The sequence below is a fragment of the Schistocerca nitens genome, chromosome 1, assembly GCF_023898315.1.
Source record: "Schistocerca nitens isolate TAMUIC-IGC-003100 chromosome 1, iqSchNite1.1, whole genome shotgun sequence".
Taxonomy (NCBI): domain Eukaryota; kingdom Metazoa; phylum Arthropoda; class Insecta; order Orthoptera; family Acrididae; genus Schistocerca; species Schistocerca nitens.
In genome coordinates, this window is record NC_064614.1 from 1171408670 (window position 1) to 1171434812 (window position 26143).

The following is a 26143-nucleotide window of genomic DNA, read 5'->3' on the forward strand; positions in this document are numbered from 1 at the left end:
AAATACTCTTTTAACCTCACCCCCTGACACTTATGAAGAGACACTTTAATTCCTTCGTGATTGCAAACTATAGGTCGCCTGCTGACGAATAAAAAGAGATTAATGCTGACGTCAGCTCTGTAGTAAACTGTAACCGATGCACTGTTCCCCTTTTAGTCTTGTCCTCATATCCTAACACTGACGATGCGGCACTGAAATTGCTTCCCTGTTTCATACTGTAAGATTACTGCCGACGTATCTCCAAGAAACTAATACTGACGTCAGATCTCTAGTAGGCTGTTACCAATGCACTGTTCCCATTTTCTTATTATTTTCGCATTCTGACACTCACAATGCGAAACTGAACGAACCGTGATTTATTTTCAAAGAATATTCTTAAGAATTTATTTTATTTACTAGCGATTCATCAAGAACATCAACACATTTAATCACAGTATGTAAGCATGGAAGTAGTTGCCAGGGAGTAAATGATGAAATCATAACCAAATGCCTTTTAACAAATGGGAATTTTATTCATTTTAATAGTGCCTAAAAGCATTTTCATACAAGAAACAGATTTAAAATTATAATCAGAAAGCACCCTCTAAATATCAAAGTTACAATTTATTCAGAGGCAGAAAGAAACAAGTTATGACTGTATGAGCCTTCGTGCAGAGAACCTTGCCGCTCCGTTTTGTCACGGCCGTAGTTACGACCGCTCACAACAGCCTCTGAAAGACTACACTGGTGCATATCTGCATCACACCAGATAACTTTAAACTAAGAGTTTTAACAATTTACACAAGCACACAAACTATGCACCCACTGTAAGAGGGATGGAAATGGTTGTCCAAACAATAGTTAAGATGCTCTACAGTACACAGATACGACTACGGTCGCAAGATCATAGGCAATAATATCAAAGTTTCCAAAGACCAAAACATATTTCAGTTATTACGCCGTTACACTCCAAGAAATAAATTCGTTAACACACCAAATCCGACAAACATGACAGAGGCAGTTACTAACATACGGTAGATTGATAGGGAGATTACCGAACAACCCGAACCGCACGTTGCTCTAACTCGCCCCTACTCCACAAGGGAAAATCGGACCACCAAATTTATAAACAACCACCTTCGCGCGGGTGGGCAAACGGAGAAGAATGGTAGGACGACCCCAAAGCAAAACGGCTGGTGACCTCACTAACAAGGGAACCTCCCCATCGCACCCCCCTCAGATTTAGTTATAAGTTGGCACAGGGATAGGCCATGAAAAACTGAACACAGATCAATCGAGAAAACAGGAAGAAGTTGTATGGAACTATTAAAAAAATAAGCAAAATATACATACTGAGTAGTCCGTGTCCAAGATAAGCCACATCAAGGTACGTGTACACTGAGGAGTACCGTGGTCCCGTGGTTACCGTGAGCAGTTACGGAACGGAAGGTCCCTGGTTCAATCCTCCCTCGAGTGAAAAGTTTTAATTTTTTATTTTCAGACAATTATCAAAGTTCATGCACTCAGACATGATCAACTTCGCTCTCCAAAATTCCAGGACATGTTCAGATTTGCTTGGACACATGCAGGATTTGACGGTCTACACACGGAAAAACTTGAAAACGTTAAAAACATATGTTTTGACAGAGCACAGGGAAAACTGTGCGACTATGAAACTGTTGCATTCATTTGTTGCAGTTTATGTGACACACTCTTATATTTTCATCACTTTTTTGGAAGTGATTATCACATCCACAAGAAAACCTAAATCGGGCAAGGTAGAAGAATCTTTTTATCCATTCGCCAAGTGTGCAAGTTAGGTGGGTCGACAACATATTCCTGTAATGTGACGCACATGCCGTCACCAGTGTCGTATAGAATATTTCAGACGTGTTTTCCTGTGGAGGAATCCGTTGACCTATGAATTTGCGATCAAATGTTTTCGGTTCCTATTGGAGAGGCACGTCCTTTCGTCTACTAATCGCACGGTTTTGCGGTGCGGTCGCAAAACACGGACACTAAACTTATTACAGTGAACAGAGACGTCAATGAATGAACGGTCAGATCGTAACTTTGCGAAAATAAAGTAAGTAAAATTTTTACTCGAGGGAGGACTTGAACGAAGGACCTCTCGTTCCGCAGTTACTCACTCTAACCACGGGACCACGGCGCTCCTCAGCTTACATAGTCCTTGATGTTGCATATCTTACACTTGGACTACTCAGTTTGTATATTTTGCTTATTTTTTCTTAGTTCCACACTTCTTCCTGTTTTCTCGATTGATCTGTGTTCAGTTTTTCAAGGCCTATCCACTGTGCCAACTTTTAACTAAATCTGAGGGGGGTGCGATGGGGAGGTTCCCTTGTAAGAAAACAAGTAGAATTTAACAAGAGTAAATCAAACAAGATATCACCAATCACTTAACTTCTAATAAACTGCGATTTCTCGAGAAGACCTGGTGCAGCATCCCCAAATCGCTCTCCCGAACCGTCCGCTGTCAGCCGCTTCAACGGACGCAAGAAGGCGCGCCAATCTCCCGTCTCATGGCGTCGCAGCTCGCACCGGCCAGACTGATGTCGTGCGTTGACTCCTGTTGCTCTCGTGTCGACCGCGAAGTCACTACGCCTCGTTATACGCCGCGGCCCACTGGACTCACGTGGCGACTTCACATGTGCTGACGCTCAAGACGGACAAGTCATCTTGTGTCTCAGTTCGCGACCGACCAACCGATCGATCCAACCGCCAATGGCCATTGCCTAAGCAAACTCGAGCAGACTGGCGGCCTAACGCGCAGACTCAGATGCAGGAACTAAGCCCCTACCGGGCGACCACTCGCTGAGTTCTCTTACTGGCGGAGTGGAAAGACTCTCATTTTTCCTGCTTTAAAGGTTGATCCGAACGACAGACATACTAGCACTTCGAACGACAGACAGACACTAACTGCCTAACAAATGCGGACGAGACACAGACTAGCAAGCTGGGGACGAGAGACTGGCCCAGACTGACCGACTGGCGAGTTCATAGCGCCCCTTAAATGCACGTGAACAGGCAACCTTTCCCCTTTCCCACCAGAGGGAGACACGAAAGCTGCGACTGCCACAGCAGCGCCACCGTCAGAAACAGAGGGCGACTGCTTCACACTACGTGCTGCGGCGCGCTCTTCAAAACAGCAATTTTTATTACGGCTCACTGAAATTTCTTCAAGATTGCATACTGTTGGTTTTTTATGCCTACGTATCTCCAAGACTCTAATACTGACGTGAAATCTCTAGTAGATTGTGACCGATGCAATGTTCACATTTTACCGTTAACCTCGCACCCTCACACTCGCGGTGCAACACTGACATTGCTTCGCGATTGTACACTATATGTTCCTTGCTGACGTATCTTCTAGAGATTTATACTGACGTCAGCTCTCTACTAGACTGTCACTGTTGCAAAGTTCCCATTAGACTATTATCCTCGCACCCTTGTACTCAGAATGTGAGACCGAAATTGTTCGCGATTGCAAACAATAGCTTCCCTGCCGACGTACGTCCAAGAGATCAATACTGACTTCAGCTCTCTAAGACATTGAAACCGAAGCACTGTTACCATTTTACTGATATCCTCGCATTCTCGCACTCGCGATGTGACACTCAAATTGCGTCAGGATTGCATACTGTAGGTTCCCTGCCGACGTATCTCCTAAAGACCAATATTGATGTGAGCTCTCTAGTAGGTTGTAATCGATGCAGTGTTCACATTTCACTGTTAACCTGCACCCTCACACTCACGATGCGACATTGGAACTCCTTCGTGATTGCATACTATAGGTTCACTGCCGAGGTAACTCCAAGAGACTAATACTGACGTCAGATTTCTAGGATTTGTTATTCGATTCACTGTTCCCATTTTACTGTTATCTTCGTACCCTCACACTCATGATTCGACATTGAGGTATCGTCGTGATTGCATTCTGTAGGGAATCTGCCGACGTATTTCCAAGAGACTATTATTTACGTCAGTTCTATAGTAGATTGTAACCGATACACTGTTCCCATTTTACTGCTGTCCTCTAAACCTCACACTCACGGTGCGAGCCTGAATTTACTTCTTGTTTGCATGCTATAGGATCCCTGCTGACGTCTCAACAAGAGAATAATAATGACGTCAGCTATCTAGTAGTATGTAACTGATGCACTGTTCCCACTTTACTATTGTCCTCGCATACTCCAACTCATGATGCAACACTGAAATTGCATTGCGGTTGTATACTATACGTTCGCTGCCGACGTATCCTCAAGACACAAATATTTAGGTCATCCCTTTCATAGATTGTAACCGATGCACTGTCTCCTTTCTACTGTTATCCTCGCACTTTCATAGTCACGATGCGACACTGAGATTGCGTCGCGACTGCATATGTAGGGTCCCTGCCAACGTATCTCCAAGAGACTAATACTGACCCAGCTCTCTAGTAGATTGTAACCAATGCACTGTTCAAGTTTTAGTGTGTACCTCGCACCCACACATCTACGACGCGACACTGAAATTCCTTCATGATTGCATACTATTGGTTTCTTGCTGACGTATAAACAAGATACAAATACAGACATCAGATCCCTAGTAGATTGTAATCGATGCACTCTTCACATTATATTGTTAACCTCGCAACCTCACACTCACAATTCGACACTGAAAATCCTTGATGATGCTTGCTGTAAGTTCCCTGCTGAGCTATCAATAAGACACTGATACCGACGTCAGCTCGCTAACAGATTGTAACCGATGTACAATTCCCATTTCACTGCTACGCTCACACTCACGATGCGACATTGAGATTGCGTCGCGATTGCATACTGTTAGGTCCCTGCCCAATTATCTCCAAGAGACTAATACTGACGTCAGCTCTCTAGTAGATTGTAATGATGCACTGTTCAAGTTTTACTATTATCCTCGCACCGTCACATTAACGATGTGACACTGACAAGGGAACGCATTGTCAGCGTTACGGTGCAAGGATAAGACTAAAAGGGGAACATGCATCGGCTACAATCTACTAGAGAGCTGAAATCAGCATTAGTCGCTTGAAAATAGGTCGGCCGGGAAACTACATATGCAATCGCGATGCAATCTCAGTGTCGCATCGTGACTGTGAGATTGCGAGGGTAACAGTAAAATGGGAACAATGCATCGGTTACAATTTACTAGAGAGCTGACGTCAGTATAAGTCTCTTTGAGATACGTCTGCAGGTAACCTATAGTATGCAATCGCGAAGCAATTTGAGTATTGCATAGTAAGAGTGAGGGTGCGAGGATAATAGTAAAATGGGAACAGGGCATCAGTTACAAACTCATAGAGAGCTGACGTCAGTATAAATCTCTTGTTGATACGTCAGCATGGAACCTATAGTATGAACTCGCAGAGCAATTTCAGTGTCGCATCATGGGTGTGAGTGTGCGAAGATAATGCTAAAATGTGAACAGTGTATCGGTTAGAATCTACTAGAAATCTGACGTCAGCACAAGTCTCTTGGAGATACGCTGGCAGGGAACCTACAGTATTCAATCGCAAAGCAATTTCAGTGTCGAGTCATGAGTTTGAGTGTCGACGATAAAGGTATTTTGGGAAAAGTGCATCGGTTAAAAACTCCTAGAAAGCTCACATCAGTATTAGTCTCCTCATGATAAGTCGAAGGTGAAGTTATAGTATGCAATCACGAAGCAATTTCAGTGTGGCAACGTCATTGTTAGGGTGCACTCATAAGGGTAATAGGGGAATAGTGCATCTGTTACAATCTACTAGAGAGCTGACGTCAGTATTAGTCTCTTGTTGATACTTCGGAAGTGAACCTATATAATGCAATCACGAAGGAATCTCAGTGTCGCATTGTAAGTGTGAGGGTGCGAGGTTAACAGTAAAATGTTGTCAGTGCATCGGTTACAATCTATTAGAGAGTTGCCATCAGTTTTGTGTCTTGGAGGTACGTAAAAAGGGAACCTAAAGTATGCAATTGCGAGGCAATTTCAGTGTCGCATTGTGAGTGTGAAGATGCGTTCTTAACAGTAAAATTGGAACAGTGCATCGGTTAAAATCTACTAGAGAAGGGACGCCAGTATTAGTCGATAGGAGATACGTCGGCAGAGAACCTATAGTATGCTATCACAAAGCAATTTCAGTGTCGCATCATGAGTGTGAGTGTGTGAGGGTAATAGTAAAATGGGAACAGTGCTTTGCTTACAATCTACTAGAGAGCTGACGTCAGCATAAATCTCTTGTTGATACGTCAGAATGGAACCTATAGTATGCAGTCACGAAGGAATCTCACAAGCGAACCTTCCCATCGCACCCCCCTCAGATTTAGTTATAAGTTGGCACAGTGGATAGACCTTGAAAAACTGAACACAGATCGAGCGAGAAAACAGGAAGAAGTTGTGCGGAACTATGAAAAAATAAGCAAAATGTACAAACTGAGTAGTCCATGCGCAAGATAGGCAATATTTAGGACACTGTGAGCTCAGGTGCGCCGTGGTCCCGTGGTTAGCTTGGGCAGCCGCAGAACGAGAGGTCCTCGGTTCAAGTCTTCCCATGAGTGAAAAGTTTAACTTTTTATTTTCGGTTTATGTGACAAACTCTTATGTTTTCATCACTTTTTTGGGAGTGATTATCACATCCACAAGAAAACCTAAATCGGGCAAGGTAGAAGAATCTTTTTATCCATTCGCCAAGTGTACTAGTTAGGTGGGTCGACAACGCATATGCTGTCACCAGTGTCGTATAGAAACCGCCGTCTGCTTCACGTCTGCTGTGCAGCGAGCTACCTTAATTTAAGTATTAACTGTATTTTTCTTACTTGTCACTTCTTCTTCCGTGTGTATTTGCTTTTAGGAAGCTTTAATTGTCGGGTGCTATTAATAGTGTTCCATAGATTTCGTGTTTGTTTTGAATACAGTCAGAGAGAGTCCCTTTAGTCAGCCATAGTCAGTGTCAGTGTCAGTGTCAGTGTCGTCGTAACCGCCGTCTGCTTCACGTCTGCTGTGCAGCGAGCTACCTTAATTTAAGTATTAACTGTATTTTTCTTACTTGTCACTTCTTCTTCCGTGTGTATTTGCTTTTAGGAAGCTTTAATTGTCGGGTGCTATTAATAGTGTTCCATAGATTTCGTGTTTGTTTTGATTACAGTCAGAGAGAGTCCCTTTAGTCAGCCATAGTGCCAGTAGTGCTAGTGTTTGTTTTCAATACAGTCCAGAGACAGGTAGTGCTATTTTCATTGTTTTCTGCAAGAAGTGCCTAGCAACCACAGTTTAGTGAAGAAACAGCCGCCTTTAGTGAATTAGCAGTCTAGTTAAAGGTTGATTAACTCTCTTCAGTAAATTGATTCCATAGGATGGATAGGATGTGTGACTGCTGTGTACGGACGCAGGAGGAGCTGGCCACTGTTTGCGAACAGCTGAGCGTGTTGATGGCCGCGGTTAGCCGTCTTCAGGCTGCTGCCTCGGAGTGTAGCGGCAGTGGGGAGTCTGGTGCGTCGCAGGGTACACCCCAGGTGTTACATGCTTCACCCACTGTCCCTGATGTCGAGACATCTTCGCGGGTACCGGGCGCGGTTGGGCCACCCTCTCCCCAAGGGGAGTGGCGGGTTCAGCGGCGTTCGCGGCGCACGAGGCGGAGGGTCAATGTGGAGGCTGGCCGTGTGGCATCGCCCGCTCTGCCTGTGAGTGGACATGTGGCTGCTCCTTCAGCAAGGTCCGAGCAGGCACACGGGGGGAGGGGTTTATTAGTTATTGGGAGCTCCAACGTTAGGCGGGTGATGGAGCCCCTTAGGGAAATAGCGGGAAGGTCGGGAAAGAAGGCCAGTGTTCACTCTGTCTGCTTGCCGGGGGGTCTCATCCGAGATGTGGAGGAGGCCCTACCGGCGGCGATAGAGAGCACTGGGTGCACCCGACTGCAAATTGTTGCTCATGTCGGCACCAATGACTCCTGCCGTCTGGGTTCAGAGGTCATCCTCCGTTCGTACAGGCGGTTGGCGGAATTGGTGAAGGCGGAAAGCCTCGCTCGCGGGGTGGAATCAGAGCTAACAATTTGTAGTATCGTACCCAGAACCGATCGCGGTCCTCTGGTTTGGAGCCGAGTGGAAGGCTTAAACCAGAGGCTCAGACGATTCTGCGGAGATCTGGGGTGCAAATTTCTCGACCTCCGCTATCGGGTGGAGAAATGTAGGGTCCCCCTGAATAGGTCAGGCGTGCACTACACGCCGGAAGCGGCTACAAGGGTAGCGGAGTACGTGTGGAGTGCACATGGGGGTTTTTTAGGTTAGAGAATCCCCTCCCTAGGCCCGACAAGACGCCTCCTGAGACGCGACAAGGTAGGAGTAGGCAAAATGCAACAGGGAATAACAATATTAATTTGCTAATAGTAAACTGCAGGAGCGTCTATAGAAAGGTCCCAGAACTACTCTCATTAATAAACGGTCACAACGCCCATATAGTACTAGGGACAGAAAGTTGGCTGAAGCCAGACGTGGGCAGTAATGAAATCCTAAACTCGGATTGGAATGTATACCGCAGAGACAGGCTGAACAGTGAAGGGGGAGGCGTGTTTATAGCGATAAGAAGTGCAATAGTATCGAAGGAAATTGACGGAGATCCGAAATGTGAAATGATTTGGGTGAAGGTCACGGTTAAAGCAGGCTCAGACATGGTAATTGGATGTAATAGGCCCCCTGGTTCAGCAGCTGTTGTGGCTGAGCACCTGAAGGATAATTTGGAAAATATTTCGAGTAGATTTCCCCACCACGTTATAGTTCTGGGTGGAGATTTTAATTTGCCGGATATAGACTGGGAGACTCAAACGTTCATAACGGGTGGCAGGGACAAAGAATCCAGTGAAATTTTTTTAAGTGCTTTATCTGAAAACTACCTTGAGCAGTTAAACAGAGAACCGACTCGTGGCGATAACATATTAGACCTTCTGGTGACAAACAGACCCGAACTATTTGAAAAAGTTAACGCAGAACAGGGAATCAGCGATCATAAAGCGGTTACGGCATCGATGATTTCAGCCGTAAATAGGAATATTAAAAAGGGTAGGAAGATTTTTCTGTTTAGAAAAAGTGACAAAAAGCAGATTTCAGAGTACCTGTTGGCTCAACACAAAAGTTTTGTCTCAAGTACAGATAGTGTTGAGGATCAGTGGACAAAGTTCAAAACCGTCGTACATTATGCGTTAGATGAGTATGTGCCAAGCAAGATCGTAAGAGATGGAAAAGAGCCACCGTGGTACAACAACCGAGTTAGAAAACTGCTGCGGAAGCAAAGGGAACTTCACAGCAAACATAAACATAGCCAAAGCCTTGCAGACAAACAAAAATTAAGCGAAGCGAAATGTAGTGTGAGGAGGGCTATGCGAGAGGCGTTCAATGAATTCGAAAGTAAAGTTCTATGTACTGACTTGGCAGAAAATCCTAAGAAATTTTGGTCTTATGTCAAAGCGGTAGGTGGATCAAAACAAAATGTCCAGACACACTGTGACCAAAATGGTACTGAAACAGAGGATGACAGACTAAAGGCCGAAATACTAAATGTCTTTTTCCAAAGTTGTTTCACAGAGGAAGATTGCACTGTAGTTCCTTCTCTAGATTGTCGCACAGATGACAAAATGGTAGATATCGAAATAGACGACAGAGGGATAGAGAAACAATTAAAATCGCTCAAAAGAGGAAAGGCCTCTGGACCTGATGGGATACCAGTTCAATTTTACACAGAGTACGCGAAGGAAATTGCCCCCCTTCTTGCAGCGGTGTACCGTAGGTCTCTAGAAGAGCGTAGCGTTCCAAAGGATTGGAAAAGGGCGCAGGTCATCCCCGTTTTCAAGAAGGGACGTCGAACAGATGTGCAGAACTATAGACCTATATCTCTAACGTCGATCAGTTGTAGAATTTTGGAACACGTATTATGTTCGAGTATAATGACTTTTCTGGAGACTAGAAATCTACTCTGTAGGAATCAGCATGGGTTTCGAAAAAGACGATCATGTGAAACCCAGCTCGCGCTATTCGTCCACGAGACTCAGAGGGCCATAGACACGGGTTCACAGGTAGATGCCGTGTTTCTTGACTTCCGCAAGGCGTTCGATACAGTTCCCCACAGTCGTTTAATGAACAAAGTAAGAGCATATGGACTATCAGACCAATTGTGTGATTGGATTGAGGAGTTCCTAGATAACAGGACGCAGCATGTTATTCTCAATGGAGAGAAGTCTTCTGAAGTAAGAGTGATTTCAGGTGTGCCGCAGGGGAGTGTCATAGGCCCGTTGCTATTCACAATATACATAAATGACCTGGTGGATGACATCGGAAGTTCACTGAGGCTTTTTGCGGATGATGCTGTCGTGTATCGAGAGGTTGTAGCAATGGAGGATTGTACTGAAATGCAGGAGGATCTGCAGCGAATTGACGCATGGTGCAGGGAATGGCAATTGAATCTCAATGTAGACAAGTGTAATGTGCTGCGAATACACAGAAAGATAGATCCTTTATCATTTAGCTACAAAATAGCAGGTCAGCAACTGGAAGCAGTTAATACCATAAATTATCTGGGAGTACGCATTAGGAGTGATTTAAAATGGAATGATCATATAATGTTGATCGTCGGTAAAGCAGATGCCAGACTGAGATTCATTGGAAGAATCCTGGGGAAATGCAATCCCAAAACAAAGGAAGTAGCTTACAGTACGCTTGTTCGCCCACTGCTTGAATACTGCTCAGCAGTGTGGGATCCGTACCAGATAGGGTTGATAGAAGTGATAGAGAAGATCCAACGGAGAGCAGCGCGCTTCGTTACAGGATCATTTAGTAATCGCGAAAGCGTTACGGAGATGATAGATAAACTCCAGTGGAAGACTCTGCAGGAGAGACGCTCAGTAGCTCGGTACGGGCTTTTGTCAAAGTTTCGAGAACATACCTTCACCGAAGAGTCAAGCAGTATATTGCTCCCTCCTACGTATATCTCGCGAAGAGACCATGAGGATAAAATCAGAGAGATTAGAGCCCACACAGAGGCTTACCGACAATCCTTCTTTCCACGAACCATACGAGACTGGAATAGAAGGGAGAACCGATAGAGGTACTGAAGGTACCCTCCGCCACACACCGTCTGGTGGCTTGCGGAGTATGGATGTAGATGTAGATGTAGATGAACTTGCTTCGTGATAGCATACTATAGGTTCACTGCCGACGTATCTCCAAGAGACTTATAGTGACCTCAGCTCTGTAGTAGATTGTAAACGTTGCACTGTTCCCATTTTACTGTTATCCTCGCACCCTCACACTCACGATGCGACACTGAAATTGCTTCGTGATTGCTTACTACAGGCACCTTGCCGACATATATCCAAGACACTTATACCACTAACAGTTCTATAGCAGCCTTTAACTGATGCACCACGTCAATTTCCTGTAGTCTCCGCATTGTCACACTGCGAAGCAGAAATAGCATCATGAATGAACTCTACAGGCTCCATTCCGACTTATCTCCAAGAGATTAATATAGCCCTCAGATCTGCAGTAGCTTGAAACTTATGCACTGCTGCCACTTTACTGTAGTCCCCACACCCTCACCCTGACGATAAGACACAGAAATTGCTTCACGATTGCATACACCAGTTTCCCTGCCGACGGATCTCCAAGGGGCTAATACCGCCCCCAAGCCTCTAGCAGCTTGTAACGGATGCACTGTTGCCACTTTACTGTAGTCCCCACACACTGACACAGAAGATGCGACACAGCAATTGCTTTGCTATTGCAAGCTACAGAGTCCCAGTCAACGTATCTCCAAGAGACTAATACCTCCCTCAGGTATCTAGTAGTTTGTACCTGATGCACTGCTGCCACTAATCTGTAGTCACCGCACCTTCACACCAACGAGGCGACACAGAAGTTGCTCGCGTTTGCATTCTACAGGCTCTCTGATGATCTCCAAGAGACAAGAACTACATTCTGGTCATAAGTAGCTTGTAGCTGATGGACCTCGGCCACTTCACTATACTCCACCTCCCTCACACTGCCAATGCGACACAGAAATTGCTTTGTGATTGCGTATTACTGGCTACCTGCCGACGTATCTCTAAGAAACTAATAATACCCTCAGGTCTCTAGTGGCTTCTAACAGATGCACCGCTGGCATATACTGTAGTCCCCGCACCCTCACACAGACGACGTAACACAGAAATTGCACCCTCACACTGACGATGCGATGCAGATATTGCTTCATATTTGAATACTACAGGACCCCTGTCGACGTATCACCAAGAGGCTAATACCACCCTCAGGTCTCTAGTAGCTTGTAACTAATGCACCACGGCTACTTTACTGTAGTCCCTGGACCCTCACATTGACGATGTGACACAGAAATTATTTCTTGATTGCATTCTACAGGCTTCCTGCCAACGTATTTCCAAGAGACTAATACCATCCTTAGGTCCCTAGTAGCTTGTAACTGAAGCACCGTTGATGCATTCCTGTAGTCCCTACACCCACAGACTGACGATGCGAGACAGATATAGCATCGCGATTGCCTGCAAAAGCTCCCTCCCGACTTATCTCAAAGAGACTAATAGCAGCCTCATGTCTCCAGTAGCTTGTAACTGATATACCGCTGCCATTTTATTGTAATCCCTGCACACTCACACTGACAATGCGACAGACAAATTGCTTCGTGATTTGAGACCTTAACTTGACTCTGCGGTTACTTGTTCTGTGTGTGGTATCTTCCTTGTTTCTCCTCTATGAACCGAGGTATTAAATTCCCTTGCACATTGCTTCATCCTTGCAGTTGTGCCTTGAGAATGGCAGGGTGTGCTCCTGTCGAAATATCGGCGGTGGCCGACGAATTCACCCGGCAGCAAACTCGTAAGTTTTTTGAACATTCAATTCGCCGGGAAAAGTTAAGGTCTCACATTGTTTACCTCTACGGGGAGGAAATGTATCGTTTCTTGCGGAGGTTGGATGAACATCGCAGCAGTAGAGTAAGGCTGGAATGTGCATTATCGTTTTTATTGAAGTGTCGAAATCATAGTGTGGTTCCAACGTTTGCTAAGATTGTGCATCATATTAATTCTCCTGCCGCCAATCTCATCAAGCAACGTGCTGGTTTAGCTCTTCTTCGTCAAAGGATCCACCATACTCGCCGTCAATTAGATTTTGTTTCTATTTCAGCTTCATTTAATGATGGCGTCTAACGTTTCTGAATTTTCTTGGGATTGGGTGGACGGTGCCTTTTGGTCGCAGTCTGACTGAGAATTTCAATCTGTAACTGCTCGTCATTCGGCGGAGTTTGAACGTTTCCTTGGCTCAGTGTCTAATTCTAATTTTAATTCTCGACATTCTGTGATCAATCTCACTGAGAAAAAGTTTGACGACGCAGCTTTGTCTGTGTTGAGGAAAGGTTTGAATTTCGCACCGACGCCTCAGAATTTGCCAGTCGTTGATTTTATTAGTTCTATCGAACAGGCTGTTTATAAACTATTTTCCGAGGCTGCGGAAGAGGTTAGGAGGGAAGCTTGTCGTGTGTTGACTGGGGTCCGTCCACCCAAGTGTAACATTACAGTAGCTGAGGCGGCTGCTTTACGTTCACTCAGAATGGATCCTGATATTGTTATTTTACCTGCGGACAAAGGACAAAGGAAATGCCACGGTTTTGTTGAACAAACACGATTACATTCAAAAGATGCAGTGTCTACTTTCTGATTCGGCGTATCGCAAAATCGGTGCTGACCCTACCAAGAGTGTTGAGAGAAAGACTAATAACCTCGTGAAGAAAAGTTCTTTGTCACAGGAGACTATCAAGAGTCTTAATTCTTACTGTGGTCTACCACCTAGATTATGTGGCCTCCCTGAGGTCCATAAAGAGACTGTCCCGTTGAGGCCTATTGTTTCTAATATTGGTGCTCCGACATACAATGCAGCTAAATATCTTGCTAGCTTGTTGAGCCCACTAGTAGGTAGGTGTGAGCACCACGTTAAGAACTCTGCAGGTTTCTTACGTCGATTGCAGTGATTGCGTTTGAATGACTCTGATATTTTAGTCAGTTTTGATGTGGTTCCTCTCTCTGATTCTTTGCAGCTAATTGACGTTAAGTTTGGTGTCAAGTTAACAAATTTGTTTCTACATGTGCTGACTTCCACTTACTTTTTATTCAATGGTCAGTAATACCAACAGACTGACGGAGTTGCAATGGGTAGCCCGTTGTCGCCTATTGTGGCCAATTTGTTTATGGAGGACTCTGAGGATCGTGCATTGGAGTCAGCGACCTTGAAACCTGCGTGTTTTTTTCAGATATGTAGACGATACTTTTGTTGTTTGGCCTCATGGTAGTGAGAATTTAAACCGGTTTTTGGAACACCTGAATTCAATCCACCCGTGTGTCGGTCAGAAGGAAGACTGATGGTACGTTGGGACATTCTGTTTATAGGAAGCCTACTCACACTGACTTGTATCTGCGAGCTGATAGTTGTCACCATCCAGCCCAGCGTGAAAGAGTACTTCGTACCTTGGTTCACAGGGCCCACGTTATCTCAGACCCTGAAAGTTTGGCAGCTGAGCTGTCACATCTCGAAGTCACCTTTCGTCAGAATGGTTATAGTGAGAGGCAGATCAAACGCGCGTTCCGCTATCAGCCTTCTGTGCAACGGGTGAGTGACGATAGCAACCAAGTGACACCTAAGTCTACGGCCTTTTTGTCTTACGCAGGAAGCATTTCCAGCAGGATTGGCCGTATTTTGCGGAAATATGATGTGAAAAGTGTTTTTCGACCACCTTCTAATATTAAGACACTGTTGGTGTCCGTAAAATATGATCTTGGTTTTGCGTAAGGCTGGTATCTATCATATTGCTTGCAGTTTGGCATGTCATATATTGATCAGACAATCAGGACTGTGGAAGACCGGTGTATTGAACATAAGCGTCACACACGCTTACAGCCGGCCGAAGTGGCCGCGCGGTTCTGGCGCTGCAGTCTGGAACCGCGAGACCGCTACGGTCGCAGGTTCGAATCCTGCCTCGGGCATGGATGTGTGTGATGTCCTTAGGTTGGTTAGGTTTAACTAGTTCTAAGTTCTAGGGGACTAATGACCTCAGCAGTTGAGTCCCATAGTGCTCAGAGCCATTTGAACCACACGCTTACAACAGCCGAGCAAATCCTCTATTGCAGAACATTGCCTTGACACCGGTCATCCTACGGAATACAGCAACACGGAGATTCTGGCTTGCACGTCCAGATATTGGGCTAGTGTTATTAAGGAAGCTGTTGCAATCAAACTATCAAGCAACCTTATAAACAGAGATGGTGGTCTCTCATAAAAAAACAGAGGGACAGAATTAGTGCTACCTCACCTGCTGATTAATAGTCACTATCGACATTTCTGATGTTGGTTATCATTGGTTGTGTGTGGATTCTGTGGTTACTTGTTCTGTGTGTGGTATCTTCCTTGTTTCTCCTCTGTGAACCGAGGTATTAAATTCCCTTGCACATTGGTTCCTCCTTGCAGTTGTGGCTGGAGAATGGCAGGGTGTGCTCCTGTCGAAATATCGGCGGTGGTCGACGTCACCCGGCAGCAAACCCGTAAGTTATTTGCTTCATGATTGCATACTATAAGCTCCATGACGACGAATCTGGAAGAGACTAATACCACCCTTGGGTCTCTAGTACCTTGTAACTGATGCACCACACCCTCACACTAACAATGTGGCACAGAAATTGCTTTACGATAGCATACTATAGGTTACCTACGGACGTATCTCCAAGAGACAAATACCGGCAAACGGAATATAGTAGCTTGTAGCTGATGCACCGCCGCCAGTTACTATAGCCCCCCCCCCCCCCCCCCCACACACACACACGGTCGATGCGTCAAAGAAACTGTTTCGCGATTGTGTAGTACAGGCTCCCTGCCGTATCTCCAGAAGGCTAATACAGCTATCAGTACTTTATTAGCTCATAATTGATGCACCGCTCTTTCACGACGTAACTCAAAGAGACTATAAACGCCCATAGGTCTCTAGTAGCTTGTAACTGATGCACCGCTGCCACTTTACTGTAATCCCAGTAACCTAACACCGATGATACATTACTGAAATTCCCTCGCGATGCATACATCAGGCTTATAGCCGACTTATCGCAAAGATTAATACCTGCAATAGGTCTCTAGTAGCGTGTGACTGATGCTCCACTGCCACTTTACTGCATTCGTCGCACCCTCACACTAACAATGCGACACAGAAATTGCTTCGCGATTGCATACTAAATGCTCCATTCCGACGTATCTCCAAGGATTAATACTGTCCTCAGCTTGTAACTGATGCAACACTGCTTCTTTACAGAACTTCCCGCACCCTTACACTGACAGTGTACCACAGAACTTACCTCCTGATTGCAGGCTATAGTCCCTGTCACAGTACGTCGCAAACATACGTCGCAACCAAAATTGAAATGGGTGACAACAACGATGTTAGTCGCATGGCTAGTATAATGCCATGTGCAGAAAAAGACATTTCCTCTTCCACAATTCCAGTGAACCCCATGTTTGTCAAAATGATTGTAAGCGGGAGTAGAAGTAGTATCTTGGGGACAACATGATATTAATCACCAAAAAATCGTCAGTGCGATGGTAAGCAGTAAGGTACTCTTCTTCGTCGTTCAAGTACCACTTATCAGACAAAATTTTGTGGCCAGTGTTCTTGAAACATACGATTCTTCCTTTGTGAGTGAACCAGAGACGATTTTGTCAGCTCTATATTTCTCTTCCAGATTCTTTTGCACAGTTTCAACATACACTCCTGGAAATGGAAAAAAGAACACATTGACACCGGTGTGTCAGACCCACCATACTTGCTCCGGACACTGCGAGAGGGCTGTACAAGCAATGATCACACGCACGGCACAGCGGACACACCAGCAACCGCGGTGTTGGCCGTCGAATGGCGCTAGCTGCGCAGCATTTGTGCACCGCCGCCGTCAGTGTCAGCCAGTTTGCCGTGGCATACGGAGCTCCATCGCAGTCTTTAACACTGGTAGCATGCCGCGACAGCGTGGACGTGAACCGTATGTGCAGTTGACGGACTTTGAGCGAGGGCGTATAGTGGGCATGCGGGAGGCCGGGTGGACGTACCGCCGAATTGCTCAACACGTGGGGCGTGAGGTCTCCACAGTACATCGATGTTGTCGCCAGTGGTCGGCGGAAGGTGCACGTGCCCGTCGACCTGGGACCGGACCGCAGCGACGCACGGATGCACGCCAAGACCGTAGGATCCTACGCAGTGCCGTAGGGGACCGCACCGCCACTTCACAGCAAATTAGGGACACTGTTGCTCCTGGGGTATCGGCGAGGACCATTCGCAACCGTCTCCATGAAGCTGGGATACGGTCCCGCACACCGTTAGGCCGTCTTCCGCTCACGCCCCAACATCGTGCAGCCCGCCTCCAGTGGTGTCGCGACAGGCGTGAATGGAGGGACGAATGGAGACGTGTCGTCTTCAGCGATGAGAGTCGCTTCTGCCTTGGTGCCAATGATGGTCGTATGCGTGTTTGGCGCCGTGCAGGTGAGCGCCACAATCAGGACTGCATACGACCGAGGCACACAGGGCCAACACCCGGCATCATGGTGTGGGGAGCGATCTCCTACACTGGCCGTACACCACTGGTGATCGTCGAGGGGACACTGAATAGTGCACGCTACATCCAAACCGTCATCGAACCCATCGTTCTACCATTCCTAGACCGGCAAGGGAACTTGCTGTTCCAACAGGACAATGCACGTCCGCATGTATCCCGTGCCACCCAACGTGCTCTAGAAGGTGTAAGTCAACTACCCTGGCCAGCAAGATCTCCGGATCTGTCCCCCATTGAGCATGTTTGGGACTGGATGAAGCGTCGTCTCACGCGGTCTGCACGTCCAGCACGAACGCTGGTCCAACTGAGGCGCCAGGTGGAAATGGCATGGCAAGCCGTTCCACAGGACTACATCCAGCATCTCTACGATCGTCTCCATGGGAGAATAGCAGCCTGCATTGCTGTGAAAGGTGGATATACACTGTACTAGTGCCGACATTGTGCATGCTCTGTTGCCTGTGTCTATGTGCCTGTGGTTCTGTCAGTGTGATCATGTGATGTATCTGACCCCAGGAATGTGTCAATAAAGTTTCCCCTTCCTGGGACAATGAATTCACGGTGTTCTTATTTCAATTTCCAGGAGTGTATAGACGAGAGTTTTCACGTACTGCATCAAGTCCAAAGGAAAACTGGCACTCGTTGCTGTTCTCCTCTGGAAAGGTGAGGATAATTTCCATGGCTTGATCTATGTTGCGAATAGGTTGTGCCGTCCTTTTACAGAGATGTTCAGGCATCACTTTTGATGAAATACCGCTTTACCAGTAATTAAATCACTTATTGAAACTTGTTTCCCAATCATATTTTTCATAAAAAAGATTTCAGTATAAATTTATACGATTCAAAAGATTGTAATAGAATCAGAAACGCTACGACAAAGTTTGCTTTGATGCAAGTTCTAAATAGTTGTTTCCCACCTTCAAGATCTGTTACTTTTTCACATAAACATAGCTGTTGCTTTGCTATCTTGCTCGAAAGTAACGTCACAGGTTTCCAGTAATTGATATAAATATTTACGTAAATTCAAAACTATAGATGGTAGCCTTTAGTACTTTCACAGTTTGCATCAGTCTTGCCACTAAGTGAAATGTCATTCTGACGAAATAAAATTAACTTTCATTTCAGTAAAAGCTAAAATATTTGTGAAACGTTAAAGTTAATTGCTCCTTGAAAGCTGACGAGAGAAATCTTCGCAGAACAACATTCTTTGCAGAGTGATTGTCATCCAAGCAATACCAGTTGTCCCCAGCCTACAAACGGCATGTTGCTGTGTTGAGGTTACAACCAAGTTGTAAGTAATAAGCGAAGGTAGGAAGTGCAGTAAAGTGTGTTTTGTATGTGTTCCAAATTCCTGAATGTGACCCCTTACCCGCATCCAGTTTTCAGTTTTGGTAAAGAGGTCAGTGATAGTTTCTGATCGCCTTGCCGATAAAATAAATTTCTGTTGCGTTCCAGATGGTCAACAATAATTAAAAGCATGTAAGATAGGTTACGTGAAAATGTTTTTCTTTTCTTTAAGTACAGACCAAACACTGATATTGTACTGACAAAGCACAAGCGTTGGTGGTACTGGAAACCGCGTATGTCACCAAAGTTCTTTTTGTGACAGCATATAGGCCGTCCCAGCACAGAAACGGATGGACGAGTAGCCGAATGTGCTAGAAACAGTATTTAAACACTGCTGCAAGTAAGAGCAAGTTAACTTAAATCACATCAAATGTGCTATTTTCGTAATTAAAAGTTTAGTCTCTGTTACTAAAAGTTATAGTTTCGATTTGAAGCGATCTGTTTCTTAAGAACTTAGCGGACAGGTCGAACGGGAATTGGGTGGGTTCGGTTATAAACATGTTTTGTGTGATGCGTTAAATAAAAGAAACCATATCAGCGACAGATTTCGTTCTGGCCGATTATTTTTGCCAAAATTATAAATGGCTAAAAGGCCGACTAGGTACATGCGCCGGCCGCGGTGGTCTAGCGGTTCTAGACGCTCAGTCAGGAACCGCGCGACTGCTACGGTCGCAGGTTCGAATCCTGCCTCGGGCATGGATGTGTGTGATGTCCTTAGGTTAGTTAGGTTTAAGTAGTTCTAAGTTCTAGGGGACTTATGACCACAGATGTTTAGTCCCATAGTTCTCAGAGCCAGGTACATGCAATAAACCATCGATTCTTTAAAGGATCGAATTCCCATGTATACAACAACTTCAAACGTCTTATTACTTTACAAATGAGTTAACGTGTTAAATACTTGACTGTCAGCAAGCAGGAGATATAAAGTTTATGGAAGGTTTGGAATTAGGTTTAAAGTTTGCTGGAAGTCGCTAAGACCTCTCGTTATGAAACAATGGGTAAACATAGTCTCGGTAATTTGCATTCAGTTTAAAACAGAAGCTAGTTTTTCACTCATCTCAGTGTTTATGATGTTATGTCTCCTGGACTGTGGGTCATACAACGATATAATGTTTCAGGTGCATTCAGTGCTATGTGTGGATAGCACACTGTCTGCAAACTGAGTTGTGAGCACAGTTTTTGCTTCATCATTTCGTGTGGGAGGGGGGGGGGGGGGGGGGAAAGGTCAGTGTGTCACAAAGAAGATGTGTCGTAAAGATCTGAAATTATGTCTAAATTTTGTTGGCAGGGCCAAGTTCTCTCATTTTTAAATACTCCGAGAAACATTCAGGGTATTTGCGTGCCGTCAGTTACACTACCTCAATACACACAGTTTCTGACTGTAAAACTTTTTTTTTTTTTATTTTAACATAATATTATATCCCTTAATGAGTAGATCAAGGCATTTTAAATTGCTGAATTCGGTCAATAATCACATGAAGTATAGAATATCAAATTTGGTTTCGTCAGGAAATAGTTAGGTAGGTAACCAGCAACAGATATTGGGTTCTATGATAGAGTTTTAGTAATTTAGATATTTGGTAAGACCTTGTACTGTTGATAGTGACAGAACCTGCCTCCCTGCTCCGTAAATAACCGTGAGATATCTAGATTTGTTTGATAAATCTCTTTATGAGGGGAACAAGTTGTATAAAACAGGAAACACAAATACTTAAGAAAATTAGTATTGTGTGTATTGTTGTATAATGTTTTATGTTTGAGCTGCTGCTGTTCTTGTAGTGTCAAGTCCGAAGACTCATTTGCTGCAGCTCACCACACTCCTGAACAAGTCGCCTCATCTGCGCGTAACTACAACAGCCTGTTTCTCTGTGACACTACGTACTTTATTCGAGTGTTGATTTCCATTTACAAATGTACTCACCTTTCTCCATCGCCAAACTGATCTTGGTGCATCTGGATGTAGACTATTAACCGCATCTTCCTGTTAGTCTGGTTGTGTCGCAGACTTTTTTTTCCCCTTTTAGGTTCAGTATCTCCTCACTAGTTCTTCGATCTACTCACCCAACACTTAGCATTTTTCTGTATAATGTTATTTCAAAAGCTTCACTTCTTTTTTTGTTGCCTGGAATGTTTATTGTCCACGTTTCACTTCTATACAAGGCTGCATTCCAGACAAATACCTAAAGAAAACAATTACTAACGTTTAAATTTATATTCGCTGTTAACAGTTTTCTCAGTTTCAGGAATGCTTTACTTACCATTGTCAGTCTACATTTTATATCCATTCTACTTTGGGCATGAACAGTTATTTTGCTGCTCAAATAGCAGGAAAAATCTTCAACTTGATGTGCTTCGTTTCCCTATGTTATTCCCCCTTCTTCGCTTTATTTCATTCGACCACATTACACTTATTTCTGTTGACATTGATCTTATAATCTCATTTCAAGACTCTGTTCATTGTTGTATACTTTCCAGTGAGATTATGTGGCACATCAGCTGCATCTCATTTCCGTGCACCACTTACGTAAATTCTAAGTTTTATAAACAATTTGATTAGAAATATATTACTGTAGCTTAATTTCCAAATATGAATGTCTAGTATAAAAAGTTATTGTGCACACATGGTTATCCAAATGTGCATATGCTTTGCTTCAAAATTAGACATACAAAAGACATTTGAAAAAGTTTAGAGCCCATATATGTCTTTACCAAACTTCAGAGTCACAGCAGTAGTCACATTTTATTATCTTTATGTACACACAGAATATCAGCTTGAGAGATATTATGCTAATAAAATTTACCTCAGAGCTTATACTAATACAGAATAAAGAAAGAATTAATGAAAGAGTCCTAATGGCAATAACACTTTTTTTAAATTCTTTGTCAACATTGTTAAACTAAATGTAATTAATTATTGCAGTTACAGCGGAAACAACAGAACATAATCTGTCTTTGACATATTACGAAAACATGAATTAAATGAACATTTCACTACTATTACTACAATTTTAATTATTATTTATAACAATTTAATCATCATTATTATTATTATTTCTATTATTATCGCAAAATGGTTAGCATATTTTGATCATTTTACAAGGTAAACTGTGGCAAGTCAAATAATTGTACAGTAATGGTACTGATATAGGCCAAAGCAACGAATTAAAACTTGTACAACTGCCAGGATTTGAACCCACGTCTCCTACATACTATGCAGATGTGCTATCCAATACGCCACAGTGGCACTAAAGACATCAAAAGTTCATGGGTTACCCTAGTATTTCTGCCTTACCGATACAAGTTCCATTTAATTGCTGTTTCCCTTCTAAACTCGCATCAGTATTGCCCGGGGTCTCCAATATTGGGCTAGCTCTTAGCAATGAGCAAAATGGGGTTAATCCTGCCTTTACCTCAGGCACAGGTGACATGTTAATCATATCCAACTCACTACTACTCCTCATTATGTTTCAGGAATACCAATTATATGCCGGCCAGAGTGGCCGAGCGGTTCTAGGCGCTACAGTCTGGAACAGCGCGACCGCTACGGTCGCAGGTTCGAATCCTGCCTCGAGCATGGATGTGTGTGATGTCCTTAGGTTTAAGTAGTTCTAAGTCTTGTACCTTTTGAAAAATTTTTCAACCGTAGCTCACTGGACTGCACTAAAGGTGCACACCTCAGATAGATACTGTCCAGATTTTGTGTTGTTTGGACCACTGAAGGCGTGTAGCTCTATGTATCGGTATGAGCAAAAGTGTTTTGAGAGATACTGGACTCCACAGGTATATTGGAAGCAGTTGTCTCGAAAACTGGTTGACATGTACCTGCATGCACTGGTAGAAACAATTATTGTCTTTGATGTGGTGTGTCATCTGCAGTCTCTGGTTGATAAGGTGTTTCCACAGTCCATGTTCGTACACTGTGTAACAGAGCTATGAGTTGTACACCATTCATAGTAGACACATTGGATAGTTGAGACTGATATACCAACAAACAGGGCTCTTTCTTTTGAAGTGTTGTCATAGGCACGTCCAGACATGATAACTCCCTTCTGCCATACAGTCACATCTCCAAGTCAACCCATATTATTACACTGATTCCACTCAATCGAGTGATATACAGAGTGCAATGGGTATAAGTGCAGATATTTTTATATGAGGTATGTTAACATGTATACACATCAGTGTGTTGGTTCATTTATCTTGGCATCAAACAGTCTTCCTGCAAACACATCACATAGTTTACTACCTGTTGTTTTCTGCATAGTTGTAACTGTACCACAAAGCGCACTATCCCTACCAGTATAGACTAGCCATTTTGTGTCCATATCTGCACACTTCTACACCTGACTTGCTGCCCAGAAGAAAATGAGGATTAATGGCTTGCTCAACCTAAAAACATACGACTTGTAACAGTTATAATAATTAGTCTGCAAATGACATAAATACCAATGTATTCTCGTTCAGTACACTGCCCCCTGATACCAATATAAATATTTCCGCATATACCCATTAAACGGTGAACACACACCACTTAACTGTTTTAATCCCATGAGTTGAAGTGTTTCATATGAACGAATGGCAGCAGGCCTACATCATCTGCACGACTCCACAACGACCAGTGTGCTCTCTTAAGGTTGTGAGTAGTATTTTGCGTGGTGAAAATATCCAGATCTTTCTGCCATTCTGCTACATCTCCATGTCGTTCCATACTATTTCACTACTTGCATACAATGGACTGGACCATACAACTTCAGTGCCATGAATTGAGTGGTGAATAGAACACCACAGGCCCATTTTTGCACCGTCTACACTCCGGAGTGGCCGAGCGGTTCTAGGCGCTACAGTCTGGAACCGCGCCACTGCTACGGTCGCAGGTTCGAAACCTTCCTCGGACATGGATGTGTGTGATGTCCTTAGGTCGGTTAGGTTTAAGTAGTTCTAAGTTCTAGGGGACTGATGACCTCAGAAGTTAAGTCCCATAGTGCTCAGAGCCGTTTGAACCATTTTTTACACTCGTCCACGTGACCAGCCTGCTCACTTGAGGGGATGACTAATATGGTGTCTAGTGAGCTTAGCTATGGATTACATCTTGGAATTATAAGATGTCCTTTGGGGTTCAGAAAACTGTAGGAATACCACCAGGTAGGCGACAGCAGCACTAACAGTAGATACAAAGAGGGGCAAATTGACGTCGAAGAAACCTGCAGCAGAGAAGTGTAGCGGGTCCATTTCCAGGCGGGAAGTGTCAGAAGCGTCACCCTGCCTTAAGAGTGTCTGGATCTTGCTGAATAACACAGCCACTCTGGTGGCGCGATTGGCCGCAGAAGAGCACGCCCAGCAAGTAAGGAGGAGATTCCCCAGCGCGAACAGCAGCCAGATGGAGAGCCACGCCATGCTTGGACTGCTCTGCCTGCTGACTCGTACCATCACCAGCCCGTAGCTCAGGGAGACGATGCCGACGAAGTTGCCTGCGGCGGCAAGCAGCAGGGCTGGTCCGAAGTGGCGGCCACACAGCAGGCTGCAGCGGTGCAGCGCCAGCCGGGCGCGCTGCAGTCGCCGCAGTTCACCGAGCGCCGCCAGAGGCGCTGCAGACAGCCCCGGCCACGTCACCGCTTCGTCCAGGTCGTTTTCTCCGCGGATCCGCGGCCACACGCTTCTCAGAAGGTGGACACTCACAGTGCGCAGACGGTCTCTTATTAGCAAAACGATGCAAGTGAACTGAGATCGCCAAACTATCGAATATGCTTGGAGATAGAAAATGATGCCCTGTGCCCCATCTTGACCGAAGATACTGTATATGAAGAACACGAGAGGTACGAAAAGAAAACTCAGAATTGAAACCAGCGAGACAGTTCCGATTAGCTTCGTTTTACAGTAATTTTTTCGGAAATAATGTCTATCATACTGGACAAACAAGTCGTCTACCAGTTCCAAAAGTCGAAAAATTTCTCTTATATATCTGTGTGCAGAAATTACACATGTCATCAACATCACAGTCGGCTCAACCCAACTGAGGAATGAAATCAGTAAATTTATAACTTGGACCGCCGGTGGCGTTCTAATATGCTGCCGTAAACATTTCTGGCTGAAGGAGCAGTATGAGCCTGTGCCTACAATGAAGGTTAGCCAGACAGCTGCTATTCCTACAGCAGGCAACCTACTCACTCGTGTGTTGAACATATTAGATTCTGAAGAGATCAGACCGCCACATCTCACTGGAGCCAGACCACACACTTGAGTCAGAAAATGTAGAGGCCTGATAGCATTTTTCAACCTGTAGTCATTCATTGCAAAAAGATATAAACAATATATAGTGACTCACTGCAGATGCTTGTAGAGACACTGAGAAAAACCAAAAAGGTTCACAGATGTATGTGTACCTTATCCCACCACAAATAAAAAACCCTTCTTAACTTATCTTTCATTTCTTCTGGTGATGTTATGAAATGGTGAATTAATCACTATGTGTTTAGCAGTGGTGAAACAATCGTGATAGAAGCTTGTTCTCGACACTTTAGTGCTAGTGGGCAGCTATCCGTCACTGAATCAGATGCAGCTGCGACCAAACGTCTCACTGTGAATACCATATAAGAACATTGTTCTCTGCCTATCCTACTTAATGGAGATTAATTTCGACTTCCAGCTCATCAGCAATAATGAAATTGTGGTTGACAGGGCTGAGTGCCCTAGCACAAGACATATATTTTCAATGGAGAAGCGATCGAAGTTCAGTTGAGTTAATGTGATGAAGTACTGAAGTATTCATTAATATATTATTTTAGAAACGGTAAGTTATAAAAACTTATATTTCTTACCAAACAATACGCGAAACTCAGCATTTAAGTTCCAAAAGTTTGTCATTACAGGAAAGAGCAGACATTCTGCTATTTAAAATTACATGCCTAAGACAGCTGTCGCGTCGCGCAAGAAAGAGTCCAATTTTCTCCAGAAAGCTGTAACGTTTTTGTTCCCATTCGCAAATTACGTTCAGACAATTTTCCCATGATCATTGCTCCATAACCGTAGGAAAAACTATCTAAAATATGTACTTTCATTTCTTTGTGAGTGGAAACTTATTTTATTGCTATATGTATGTTGCTGTTTGCCGTATTCTGTGCACAGTAATCTTCCTGGTGTTCAAAGTTACGATTTTGTCCTCTTTCAGCACGTATG